Source organism: Lithobates pipiens, unplaced genomic scaffold, assembly GCF_037356315.1.
Source record: "Lithobates pipiens isolate NorthernLeopardFrog02 unplaced genomic scaffold, aLitPip1_a1.2 Scaffold_19, whole genome shotgun sequence".
In the NCBI taxonomy this organism is placed as follows: Eukaryota; Metazoa; Chordata; class Amphibia; order Anura; family Ranidae; genus Lithobates; species Lithobates pipiens.
Genome location: NW_027507764.1, coordinates 24487626 through 24501394, shown reverse-complemented (window position 1 = coordinate 24501394; position 13769 = coordinate 24487626). Strand labels below are relative to the sequence as shown.

Below are 13769 nucleotides of genomic sequence, written 5' to 3'. Positions count from 1 at the left end.
GCTTTAAGTATTAACTTGTTGTCTGGCTCTTTAAGATTTTTTTAAGGCATTAAAAATTGATCAACGTTTCTGATGTCCTTAAAATTTACATATAAATATTTAGGGTCCATAAAATATAAAAACCATCACAGATCCTCAACCTCCTGATTTATAGTTCAAAAATATTAGGCTGCATTCACACCTGAGAAGTGTGACTTTAATACAATTTTCTGGCATTTTTTTTTCACGCATTTCTCAAGTGTTTTTCTGATTTTATGTGCAGGCAATATGAGCTCAGTGTTCTGACAAGTGGCGATTGAAAATGTTTTTACATCATCAGAGTGATCCTTCCTTCTCCTCCTGGTTTTGCTGTGTGCTTGTTCTCTCAAGATATTCCATGTGCCTTTCCCTGCATTCCTCTAACCCTGGTGAACATGTCTGCCAAGGGCGGTTTCCTGGCTTGTGCAGCAGCTGCCTTACTAATGGTGGATGAAGAAAAGGGAAGCAAGCCCAGATACTGGGGTCATTCTGTTAATGGAAATAGAGAACAGCTAGGCCTGTTCTGGGCAATGTATAATGATCTCAATACGCATGAGGAGAAATTCTTTGAATGTAGACGGATGTCGGTGAAAAGGTGAGTTCATCTCATTATCGGCACAATGCTTGTAATGTATTCATTCATCATCACAGAGCTCTCTGGTTGCTATAACCAAGTCCAGCATTTTTTTTTTAGCAACCCCCTCCACCCCATTCACCGTTTTGGCGGTGACAGGTGAAAGTAAACCACATGGTGGGCATGCTTGCTGACTTTGTTGTCCATGTGCATGGGCATTTTTTTTGACCATATCAGCCACCACCCTTATCCTTCGCTGCTAGCTTAGTGAATATCCCATCCAGAAGATGAATGGGGCCACGGATTACGATCTGTTGATATTACACGGTTAGCCACACAGTGGCACAGAGAATAAAATGTCCAAAGAATTGACACTTCAGCCTCATTGCCACCTCAATTCATGCATGAGATTTGTATGTGTTCCTGACAGATACAGACATCTTTTATCCCCCTGAAAATTGTGCAAAGATCAAGGCAATTCATTGGTAGTGTCTATGGAACTCTAAATCAGATTGCTTATTCTATTACCTATCAACAACAAATATTTCCTAGAGTTTTGATGAGTTGCCTTGGTTAATCTCTCAGCAATTCAAGCGACATGACACTTTCCTTCAGAACAGTATTCCAGGGGTGGAAAGGCTCAGAATTGCACAGAAGTTTGTGTTTTTTTTATATATAATATTAAATGGGGTTTTCACAATTTTATTTTCAAATGTAACACAACCCCCCCACCCCCCAAATAGTTTTTGCAGGAAATGTACTTGCAGTGCACACTTTATTTTCTTCAAAAACAGCATAAAAACTCTCTCCAAGGAAACACTCAACCTAGAGAGCCTTTAAATAGTAACATTAGAACATATCTAACAGAATATACAGGTTTACCAATTCCTTTATCAAGGCTTTGGCCTCCTGTAGGACCCTTTATCCTGGTCAGTACATCCTGGGCCATAACAGCATCATTGGTAGCCAGGAACTTCCTCTTTAGGATGGACAAGGAAACATTTGGGCTAGGATCAGGTCCATAGTGTGTACCGGCTCCAGGGTCAATGTGAGGGGCCACTGTTTAACTCTATCCTCACCTTCATCATGGAAATAGTCCGGTTTCCATACTGCATCACATGACTGGTAGTGGTGTGTTCTTTCACCAGTAAAAACTGTTTGTGTAGTGTATCCTTGTACAGATCATCCTCATCTGAGTCCTCTATCCAGCCGATGCTGTAGAGATAGCAGAGGTATGTGTCTCGCTTTTTCGCCATAACCGGCATAAGAGGACTCGTGAGGGTTGGTTACTATGGTGGGGTAAATGTCAATGTTAAAACTATCTTTTTGTACTACTTGTTGTCATACATGTACTGAATGGTCTTGTTCAGTTCCTTGAAGTGGAGGTCATCGCTGGGAAATGCTAGCAGACCTGGAGCTCAGTGATTAGTGAAGTACATAAAGATATGGTTCTTGGGTCTACTCTTAATCACCTCCCTATATCCTTTTCCCTTCACCGCTTCTGCGCCACCTCTCAAAACCACCGTTGGGAAGTTGTCAGGAATGAGAAATTTTAAACGTATTTGTGTAGTCCTTAAGCACTCCCGCATACACGTCTTTTCTGTTGGTCCAGTTAATAATTATTTCTTTGGTTGGGATTATCTGCAATATTGTCATACATCACCACCACAATCTGCTCTTTCCGGGATGCCTTTCTTCTTGACAATTTGATAAGCTTGGCACACGTCCGCCTGATGTCTATAGTTGTACCAGTCATTGGAGCTGGCCACCAGGACCACCTAGTGCTTCTCCCTTTTTTTCCTGGGTCATTGATGGGCATGTATGTAGCCAGGACAGCGAGGCTGAGGATTAGTATCACTGGAAGCATCTTGGATTAAGTAACAGGACCCTGCTCCCCTCCGGTTGTGTGTGGTCCAGGTTTTATCATGGTGATGAGAGCACAGATTGTGATTTTCAACAAAATGTAGACATGGATGGATGGGCCAGTTTGCTTTAGTCAGTGCTACTATTTACTTATATTGTAAATACATTTTATAAATACCATTGTAATGACTAGTGTGTTCAGCTTGTGTGTCACGAGTGGGGAATTTGAACTTATTTTTGTAGTCCTTAAGCACTCCCGCATACATGTCTTTTCTGTTGATCCAGTTTATAATTTATTTCTTTGGTTGGGATTATCTGCAATATTGTCATACATCACCACCACAATCTGCTCTTCATGGGTGCCTTTCTTCTTGACAATTTGATAAGCGTGGCACACGTCAGCCCAATGGGGAAAAGGGTATAGGGAGGTGTCTGTAGTTGTACCAGTCATTTGAGCTGGCTACCAGGACCACCTAGTGCATTCTCCTTATCTTCTGGGTCATTGATGGGCATGGATGTGGCCAGGACAGCGAGGCTGAAGATTAGTGTCACTGGAAGCATCTTGGATTAAGTAACAGGACCCTGCTCCCCTCCGGTGGTCTGCGGTCCAGGTTTTATCATGGTGATAACATTACAGGTTGTGACTTCTCAACAAAATAAATGGAGACATGGATGGGGCAGTTTGCTTTGTTTGTTTAGTCAGCACTACTATTTACTTTAACGTTATATTGTAAATAATTTTATAAATACCATTGTAATGACTTGTGTGTTCAGCATTACAGCTTGGTGTACAGGATGAATGTTGCTGACTTTAGACAACCTCTCTAATTTTCCTGGGATGAGCTGACAGCTGTTGCAAATATGCAAAAAGATAAATATAATGAAAAATGTAATCATTAAATAAAAAAATTTAAAAGGTAGTTATTGATTCGGTAGAATGATTATCAATAGTAAAATATTCAATACATCAATATTTGAGAGAACGTACAAGATAAAATCAACATGGCATAATTACCCATTCCAAAATGGCTACTGTTCCTAATGGCTGGTTACCAGAGTTAAGATGGCTGCCGTAGCTTTCAAAAATGGATACTCTTAAAGAGGATTTACTTGCGACCTCCGAGTTCCAAGGATCAGGGTTCAGGAATCTTCATGAATGTCATAATCTGTATTCATACATGGTGCATGAGTGTCAGTCTGTCTGGGAGTGTGTGTATCACCCAGTGTCCCCCTCAGGGTGTGTCCCCGAGTGACTTTCTCAGGGCGGGTCCCCAAAACTTTCATGGCATCTTTCTTGCTTCTAAATACCCTCTCAGATAACAAGATCATAAAACTTATAATATGCTCAGCCCAAAAGGTATGGCTTCTTTTCTATTGGTTAAGCAAAAACGAATGCTTTACTTTGGTGAATTTTCAGGTAATATCTTCTTGAACCACTAGACATGTCTGAGAGCAGAAAATGTGTAATGAACTATCTTTTAAATGTTTTATTTTTCATACTGTGTATCAGTTTTTATATTTGTTCTAACGAGTATTTGTGTGTGTGTGTGTGTGTGTGTGTGTGTGTGTGTATGTGTATATGTATGTGTATATATATATATATATATATATATATATATATATATATATATATATATATATATATATATATATATATATATATATATATATATATATATATATTATTAATTATTCAGGGATGCTAGTAACCGACATAGTATAAAATATGCTTAGCAAAATTTTGGTTCCTCTACATTACATAAAATGGTTCTATATATATATATATATATATATATATATATATATATATATATATATATATATATATATATATATATATATATATATATATATATATATATATATAAATGTATTTCTATTAAATCTGGTCTATCCGGGAAGAACACAGGGATATATATCTCTAATCTCTCTCTCTCTCTATCTCTCTTAAAAAAAATTATATATTATAGTGTGTACCTGTATGAGGATAACAAATTACTATGTGTATATATAAAACGTATGGAATTGATACATGTAGTCAGAGTATGGTGGCTATTTCTATGCATTTGTTTATTCCTCCTGGTGAGAGAGCATCAAGACTGTAATTCCAATACGTCTCTCGACGTCAGCCGGGACCCAGAGCGCTGGCAACATGCCGCATATATATATATAAATTATGAACAATAAATTACAAAGGCAAACAAGGAAAATTTTTATATAAAATATAAAACAGACCATGAATACAAATATTAGAGGATAAGGGGCGTCATTTCAAAAATATCTAAATTGCTGCCTAAATCTACAGTATAGCGATGGTGTTATTTACTTTTCCATTCCTCCAGAGTAGAAACCCTCAAGGAATGGCTTGAACCAAATGGTTTCATTCAAGCTTGGTGCTTGTGTTGCTTTCAACCTGTAGATCCAGCGTGCTTCCAACTGGAGGAGGGACTTGTTCCAGTCCCCCCCTCTCGGGTTGGGATAGATGCGATCCAAGATGAGAAACTTAATTTTTGGGCAAGTTCTGCACAATGGTTGTATGCCGGCCAAGTGGGAGGTCTGGATCGCTTACCTGCATGCTGAGGACATGCTTGTATGCTCTCTCCCAGAATTCCAACTTGGTTTTCCCGACATAGAAACATGAGCAGTCACATTGCAACATATAAATCACTCCTATTGGTTTGCAGTTAGCAAAATAATTGGGTCGAAAGACCTGACCATTTGGCAATATTGGATATTTTTCAACGAGCATAAACTTACAGTAATGACAGGACCCACACATATATGCCACGTTATATTTACAGTGTTTTTTTTTGTTGTCACTGAATTCACTGCTGACAATTTGATCTCTTACGGAGACTGCTCTTTTGAAAGTCAATAGTGGTCTCTCTGTAACAAATTGTCTCAAGGCAGGGTCAAGAGCCAACATGTGCCAGTACTTTTCTACAATATTTTTTACTTGCTGTTATTGTATCTGGATATAATTCTAAGGGGGTTGGCCTTATCTTTGGGATTTTTAGCGTATAGGAGTTTCTCCCTAGTTTGCAGACACCCTGCTGATACGATCTCTTCAGAGAGGCATGCGAGTGCCCTCTCAAGAGTAATCGATCACACAGTTTGTCTGCCTCTGTTATAAAAATGGCCGCCTTGGTGCACTTGCACCTTAACCTGAGAAACTGCCTATAGGGTATGGAATCCAGGAGTGGTTTGGGGTGGAAACTCGTAGCATGTAAGATTGCGTTACCCGACGTGGGCTTCCTATACAGTTTAAGTAGGTTACCCCCCACCCCTATATACTTCCACATCGAGAAACGCAACACTATTTTCGCTATGGGACATGGTGAATCTGAGGTTGAAATCGTTCCTGTTCATCCTCAAGAGACACTGTTCCAGCATGGTATATGATCCGTCCCAGATGATAAAGATATCATTGATGTATCGGTGCCACCCCAGAATGTGGCCTGTGTACAGTGACAAATCCCCATATACTGGGTCAACATTTTTGTCTCTCTGCAAAACATGTTTAATAGCTGCTACTCCCTTCTCATGGGGGATAGAGCTATACAGCGTTTCAACATCCACTGTCACCAAAACTCCATATTCAGGGCTACAAAGGTTGTCTATAATTGGTAGAAAATGTGAGGTGTCCTTTACATATGAAGGCAAAGCCATAACATAAGGTTTCAAAAAGTAATCGATCAGTTGACTAGCATTTTCGCTAATTGCACCTACCCCGGAGATGATTGGTCTCCCGGGGGGATTTTCTCTGTTTTTGTGAAATCTTAGGGAGTGTATAAAAGGTAGGTACCCGAGGGAAATTGTGAATATAATTCCATAATTGGTAATTGCATTAAATGGAAGTTGCCATTACATTTTTTGACAATGCTACTCGGCATACGTTGATACCAATCTGGATTTTTTATGATCTCATTACACATATTAATATATTTGTTGTTATCTAGGAGGACAATGTTACCGTCCTTATCCGAGGGCTTAATAACAATTTGCCTTTTGTTTGAAAGTGGCTATAGGAACATCACCAGCTGGAAAACTGATAATTTACCAAACACACCCAGGAAAATAGAAGCAAGACTGCACACCACAAATTAATCACCATCTTTATTATATTGGGGAGCCTTACCTTTACATAATAATAATGATATAATATCAGAATATCCTTCTGTGCAAGTGTCTCCTCTGTATACAATCACAGCGTGTAGGATGTAGTTGATATGTTCATTAGGCCTCAGTGTATGGACTGATGTCAAATGTCTTAAGGAATTTAGTATTCTGCAAAAAAACAAATAGGCAAAGTAACAATTTTCAAAAAAAAAAAATCCAAATATGACACAAGGGACCTTTTATAACACGAATTCCATAATTCAATCGAGATTTATTTTTCTCAGCTTTAATCCAGTGAAGCTCTTCAGTCATATTCAGGACGTTCAGAGCGTTGTAGATTGTACTCCTGATTTCAGCTGACACTAACTACTGTTACAGTATATATACATCTATAATACAAATATTCCCAGTTGCTAATGGAGATTACTCATAAACTCCTCATAGGCAACATATGTGTAACATAAATGAATCCAATAAAAACGTCCTAAACACAATATATTTTGTCACACCTAACGGTGTGACAAAATATCACTAACCTGTATCCTCCACCTCCATGTTTCTTGTGATGGGGGAGGCAACCTCGGCACTCTCAGCTGTAGTGAAACTACAAATCCCATCATGCCTCTGCCTCTAGGAGTCATGCATGTGATTGTCAGGGTCTTGCAATGTCTCGTGGGACTTGTTTCAAAACAGCTGGTGGGCCGAGGTTGCCTACCCCTGCTTTTGAGGTGAAATTTCTCCTGTAAGTATATCTTCTACAGGCTCTGTGATGATGAGACAAGTCCATTCATGAGGATCTCCACTTCGGAAGCAGAAGCCATTTTGATCTGGATGAAGAGAGAACGATGTTTGGCTCCTATTAAAATAACACCTATATTTCCTTAATTTAATAGAAAAAAACACCATATAATAAAATACATCAATATTCAAATAGAGGTTAGTGGCTGGCGGGGGGGGGGGGGGGGGGTTAAAAAGAAAATCATGGTTTTACCACCCTCCCAGCCAGATGGGGGTGTACACGTGCCATGGCCTGGGCATCTTTACCCCAGAAGTGCAAGAATGACAGGTGTCATCACCCGTCAATTTTGCCCATTGAGTTTAACAGGGCTTCACTGCAACTGCAAGTCAAACGCTCAGCTCACAGTTGTCCAACTAAAAGAGCTTCCTCTCACTTCTTGTTGAATCTCCAGGAGTGAAGTTTAAGGGAAATCTCCCCCAAAAGCACTTACAACTCTTCATACTGTAACTCTATCCAGAACTAATTCGGCCATATGTATACCTTAATGTATTTATATGTGGTATAATCTGAGGGCACAGATCACCGACAGGAGACAGTTATTGGGCAAACACAAAGTTGTAAGTGGTTTTGTAGATGTAATATCAAAGGTTCCGATGATGTTGGGATGAGACAAAAGAATGAAATGCTGAACTCCTGGAGGAAAGACTCCTGATTGGTTCTACTTCTATCCATAAACTTCAAATTTATTCTTTAACCTGTGAAAAAAAAGAAGACTTAAACTTAAATCTAGAATTGGAAAATTTTAGCTGATTTATTGTATGATCACTTGCAAATCTCAAGAATTGTAATAAGATCTGCTGCTCCTGGATTGATGTATTATGTATCATGTAAAACTAAACCTCAGCTGACACGTTTCAGTACTGGAGAGGTGCCTGTACAGCTCCTACTCTGATTTCACTGCACACTGTGAGATTTTCACAATGTGCATTAAGCTTCAGTAAGTAAGATAGAAACCCGCCTCACTTTATGGCTGGAGAACGTCTAGCATTGTTGGCATTACATCCTTTCCAGCATGACTTCTCCTAGGTGGTTCCTTGTATTCATTGGATTTTTTATTTTGATTTGATATTTTCTTATAGACTATATATAGATATGTAATAAATCGTTTGATTACATATACCTTCTATTTATCGTTAGGAGTGTGGATCCGGGATTCTATTTTATGTTCTTTTTAATTTAGAGTAAGTCTACATCTAGTGAGCTCTTGCGAAAAAAGTCTATATCTTACAGATCAAATTATTATAGAAATACATAAATATTTGTAGAGAATCTTGAAATGGTGGTTAGATTAATTCACTGAACTGTTTCCCTTCATTTTCCACCAAAACTCTTCCAAGTTCCTTCCCCATGATGAAAGTACCTCTGCATGTCTGCCTGCTGAAGTTCTTGAGAATAGAAGTCAGACTTTCTATCCAGAAGAACTTCCACACCATGGTCAACAGAGGCTGGGAGCATGGATACATCTCAGACACTAGTAAAATGTCAGCCATACTGGCCTTCCACTTGGGGGTGAGCGCTGGAGCACATTAAAGAGACTGAAAATCAACTATTAGATATTTTTTTACTGACTTGATTACCACTTTATAATGGGCCCAAAACAGACAGCGGGTGTACAATACGTATTGTCTTGTCTCTCTGGCACATTGGAGGAAATTTTCCCAGCAAACCAGAGGGTGGTGGAGAACATGTTTTGTCTGCGTCTCTCTGACATATTAGGAAAAACATTTTTCCCAGCAAGCTAAAGGGAGGCAGGCAAAATATTTTCTAGAATGGACCGGTGACAGGAAGACAACAAATAGCCACATCAAAAGCCCTGACCAGAACACCGGTGATCCCAACTATTTATTTGTACATCTTGCAATGTAGCAATCGGGAAATGTGTTCCGCTTTTCATTTAGTACTTTTCCCTGATCTCTGGATCCTGGTGGGATGTCTAATTTTCTTTAAGGCTCCATGGAGACACATGCACGTTTTTTTTTAGTTCTTGAGGTTTTTGCTTGGATGCTGGTTGTATTGCTCACACTGACTTGTGTGACAGGCGCATATTACCGTGATCTCTCTACCACTGATCTGCTGTCTTATTTGTGTGTAAAAGATATTTAGCAACCAAGCACCTGCCAACATCAGAACATTCATAACATTGTCCACGCCTCACATACAGGACTGATGACTTGGCTTGTTACATGTGGTCGTTAGAACCTCCCATGATATCTCCTTAAGTCATTTTCCACATTGTAAATGTTCTGTCCCGATGAGGACACGAAGAATGCTTTCTCTGAGGAGTGTTTTCCAACAAGGTTGGCTTTTTTCACCCAAAATATACCTTGAACCTCGTTATTTCTTTTTCTGTCAAAGCAAAAGCTGCTACTTGGCTCATCGATATCTATCCAGCTGGACCCGAATGATTCCCCAAGGCACTGTGTGCTCCGAAGTGACATATTGGTGGTCCACTTTCTTTTCCCGCTCCTACACAGTCATATTCATGACCACCCCTGGTCCCTGCTGATGTTTAAAGTACCAAAACAGCTTCCAGATAATGAACAATCTCTAACTTCAAACTCAAATCTAATATTTGGTTGTTTTGGGCTTTACTAATAGCTTTAAGAAAGGACTCCTCCAGAAGCCTGTGGCATGTAGCTGGAGTTCGGGAGATGATCATCAAGGATTCACACCTTTTACCCACAATGTCATGGGATATGCTTTTCATTTTCTAAAGGTATATAATTGGTGATTTGCATAGAAAACATGCAGTATTGAAAAAGTTTTGCACGTGCTTTAAGTATTAACTTGTTGTCTGGCTCTTTAAGATTTTTTTAAGGCATTAAAAATTGATCAACATTTTTGATGTCCTTTACTTATAAATATTTAGGGTCCATAAAATATAAAAACCAGCCCAGGTCCTCAACCTCCTGATTTATAGTTCCAAAATATTAGGCTGCATTCACACCTGAGAAGAGTGACTTTAATACAATTTTCTGGCATTTTTTTTCACGCATTTCTCAAGTGTTTTTTATGTGCAGGCAATATGAGCTCAGTGTTCTGACAAGTGGCAATTGAAAATGTTTTTACATCATCAGAGTGATCCTTCCTCTCCTCCTGGGTTTGCTGTGTGCTTGTTCTCTCAAGATATTCCATGTGCCTTTCCCTGCATTCCTCTAACCCTGGTGAACATGTCTGCCAAGGGCGGTTTCCTGGCTTGTGCAGCAGCTGCATTACTAATGCTGGATGAAGAAGGGAAGGGAAGCAAGCCCAGATACTGGGTTCATTCTGTTAATGGAAATAGAGAACAGCTAGGCTTGTTCCGGGCAATGTATAATGATCTCAATACGCATGAGGAGAAATTCTTTGAATATAGACGGATGTCGGTGAAAAGGTGAGTTCATCTCCTTATCAGCACAAAGCTTGTAATGTATTCATTCATCATCACAGAGCTCTCTGGTTGCTATAACCAAGTCCAGCATTTTTTTTTAGCAACCCCCTCCAACCCCATTCACCGTTTTTGCGGTGACAGGTGAAAGTAAACCACAGGGTGGGCTTGCTAGCTGACTTTGTTCATGTGCATGCTCATTTTTTTGACCATATCAGCCACCACCCTTTATCCTCGGCTGCTAGCTTAGTGAATATCCCATCCAGAAGATGAATGGGGCCACAGATTACGATCTGTTGCTATGACACGGTTAGCCACGCAGCGGCACAGAGAATAGAGTGTCCACAGAATTGACACTTCAGCCTCATTGGCACCTCAGTTCATGCATGAGATTTGTACGCGTTCCTGACAGATACAGAAATCTTTCATCCCCCTGAAAATTGTGCAAAGATTAAGGCAATTCATTGGTAGTGTCTATGGAACTCTAAATCAGATTGCTTATTCTATTACCTATCGACAACAAATATTTCCTAGAGTTTTGATGAGTTGCTTTTGGTTAATCTCTCAGCAATTCAAGCGACATGACACTTTCCTTCGGAACAGTATTCCAGGGGTGGAAAGGCTCAGAATTACACAGAAGTATGTGTTTTTTTTATATATAATATTAAATGGGGTTTTCACAATTTTATTTTCAAATGTAACACAACCCCCCCCCCCCCCCCCCCCCAAATAAACAGATTTTGCAGGAAATGTACTTGCAGTGCACACTTTTTCTTCAAAAACAGCATTAAAAACACTCTCCAAGGAAACACGCAACCTGGAGAGCCTTTAAATAGTAACATTAGAACATATCTAACAGAATATACAGATTTACCAATTCTTTTATCAAGGGTTTGGCCTCCTGTAGCACCCTTTATCCTGGTCAGTACATCCTGGGCCTTAACAGCATCAGTTAGCCAGGAACTTCCTCTTTAGGATGGACAAGGAAACATTTGGGCTAGGATCAGGTCCATAGTGTGTACCGGCTCCAGGGTCAATGTGAGGGACCACTATTTAGCTCTATCCTCACCTTCATCATGGAAATAGTCCGGTTTCCATACTGCATCACATGACTGGTAGTGGTGTGTTATTTCACCAGTAAAAACTGTTTGTGTAGTGTATCCTTGGACAGATCATCCGCATCTGAGTCCTCTATCCAGCCGGTGCTGTAGAGATAGCAGAGGTATGTGTCTCGCTTTTTCGCCATAACCGGCATTAGAGGACTTGTGAGGGTTGGTGACTATGGTGGGGTAAATGTCAATGTTGGAACTATCTTTTTGTACTTCTTCTTGTCATACATGTACTGAATGGTCTTGTTCAGTTCCTTGAAGTGGAGGTCATCACTGGGAAATGCTAGCAGACCTGGAGCTGAGTGATCAGTGAAGTACATAAAGATATGGTTCTTAGGTCTACTCTTAATCACCTCCCTATATCCTTTTCCCTTCACCGCTTCTGCACCACCTCTCAAAACCACCATTAGGAAGTTGTCAGGAATGAGGAATTTAAACGTATTTGTGTAGTCCTTAAGCACTCCCGCATACACGTCTTTTCTGTTGGTCCAGTTAATAATAATTATTTCTTTGGTTGGGATTATCTGCAATATTGTCATACATCACCACCACAATCTGCTCTTTCTGGGATGCCTTTCTTCTTGACAATTTGATAAGCTTGGCACATGTCTGCCTGATGTCTATAGTTGTACCAGTCATTGGAGCTGGCCACCAGGACCACCTAGTGCTTCCCCCTTTTTTTCCTGGGTCATTGGGCATGTATGTAGCCAGGACAGCGAGGCTGAGGATTAGTATCACTGGAAGCATCTTGGATTAAGTAACAGGACCCTGCTCCCCTCCGGTGGTGTGCAGTCCAGGTTTTATCATGGTGATGAGAGCACAGATTGTGACTTTCAACAAAATGTAGACATGGATGGATGGGCCAGTTTGCTTTAGTCAGTGCTACTATTTACTGATATTGTAAATACATTTTATAAATACCATTGTAATGACTAGTGTGTTCAGCTTGTGTGTCACGAGTGGGGAATTTGAACTTATTTTTGTAGTCCTTAAGCACTCCCGCATACACGTCTTTTCTATTGATCCAGTTTATAATTTTATTTCTTTGGTTAGGATTATCTGCAATATTGTCATACATCACCACCACAATCTGCTCTTCAGGGATGCCTTTCTTCTTGACAATTTGATAAGCGTGGCACACGTCAGCCCGAAAGGGGGAAAAGGGTATAGGGAGGTGTCTGTAGTTGTACCAGTCATTTGAGCTGGCTACCAGCACCACCTAGTGCTTCCCCTTATCTTCTGGGTCATTGATGGGCATGGATGTGGCCAGGACAGCGAGGCTGAGGATTAGTGTCACTGGAAGCATCTTGGATTAAGTAACAGGACCCTGCTCCCCTCCGGTGGTCTGCAGTCCAGGCTTTATCATGGTGATGAGATTACAGGTTGTGACTAATCAACAAAATAAATGGAGACATGGATGGATGGGGCAGTTTGCTATGTTTTAGTCAGCACTACTATTTACTTTAACTTTATATTGTAAATAATTGTATAAATACCATTGTAATTACTTGTGTGTTCAGCTTTACAGCTTGTTGTACAGGATGAATGTTGCAGGCTATAGACAACCTCTCTAATTTTCCTGGGATGAGCTGACAGCTGTTGCAAATATGCAAAAAGAAAAAGAAAATGAAAAATGTGATCATTACAGAAAAAAATTTAAAAGGTGGTTATTGATTCGGTAGAATGATTATCAATAGTAGAATATTCAATACATCAATATTTGAGAGAACATACAAGATAAAATTAGCATGGCATAATTACCCATTCCAAAATGGCTACTGTTCCCAATGGCTGGTTACCAGAGTTAAGATGGCTGCCGTAGCTTTCAAAAATGGATACCCTTAGAGGATTTACTTGCGACCTACGAGTTCCAAGGATCAGGGTTCAGGGATCTTCATGAATGTCATAATCTGTATTCAT

General features: G+C 39.9%; 2 pseudogenes; both read right to left on the bottom strand.

The window, feature by feature from the left end:
• Nucleotides 1-315: 315 nt before the first annotated feature.
• Nucleotides 316-9811, bottom strand: LOC143997956 (legumain-like; annotated as a pseudogene).
• Nucleotides 9812-9882: 71 nt separating this feature from the next.
• LOC143997954 (legumain-like) lies at nucleotides 9883-13155 on the bottom strand (annotated as a pseudogene).
• Between the last annotated feature and the right edge of the window lie 614 nt (nucleotides 13156-13769).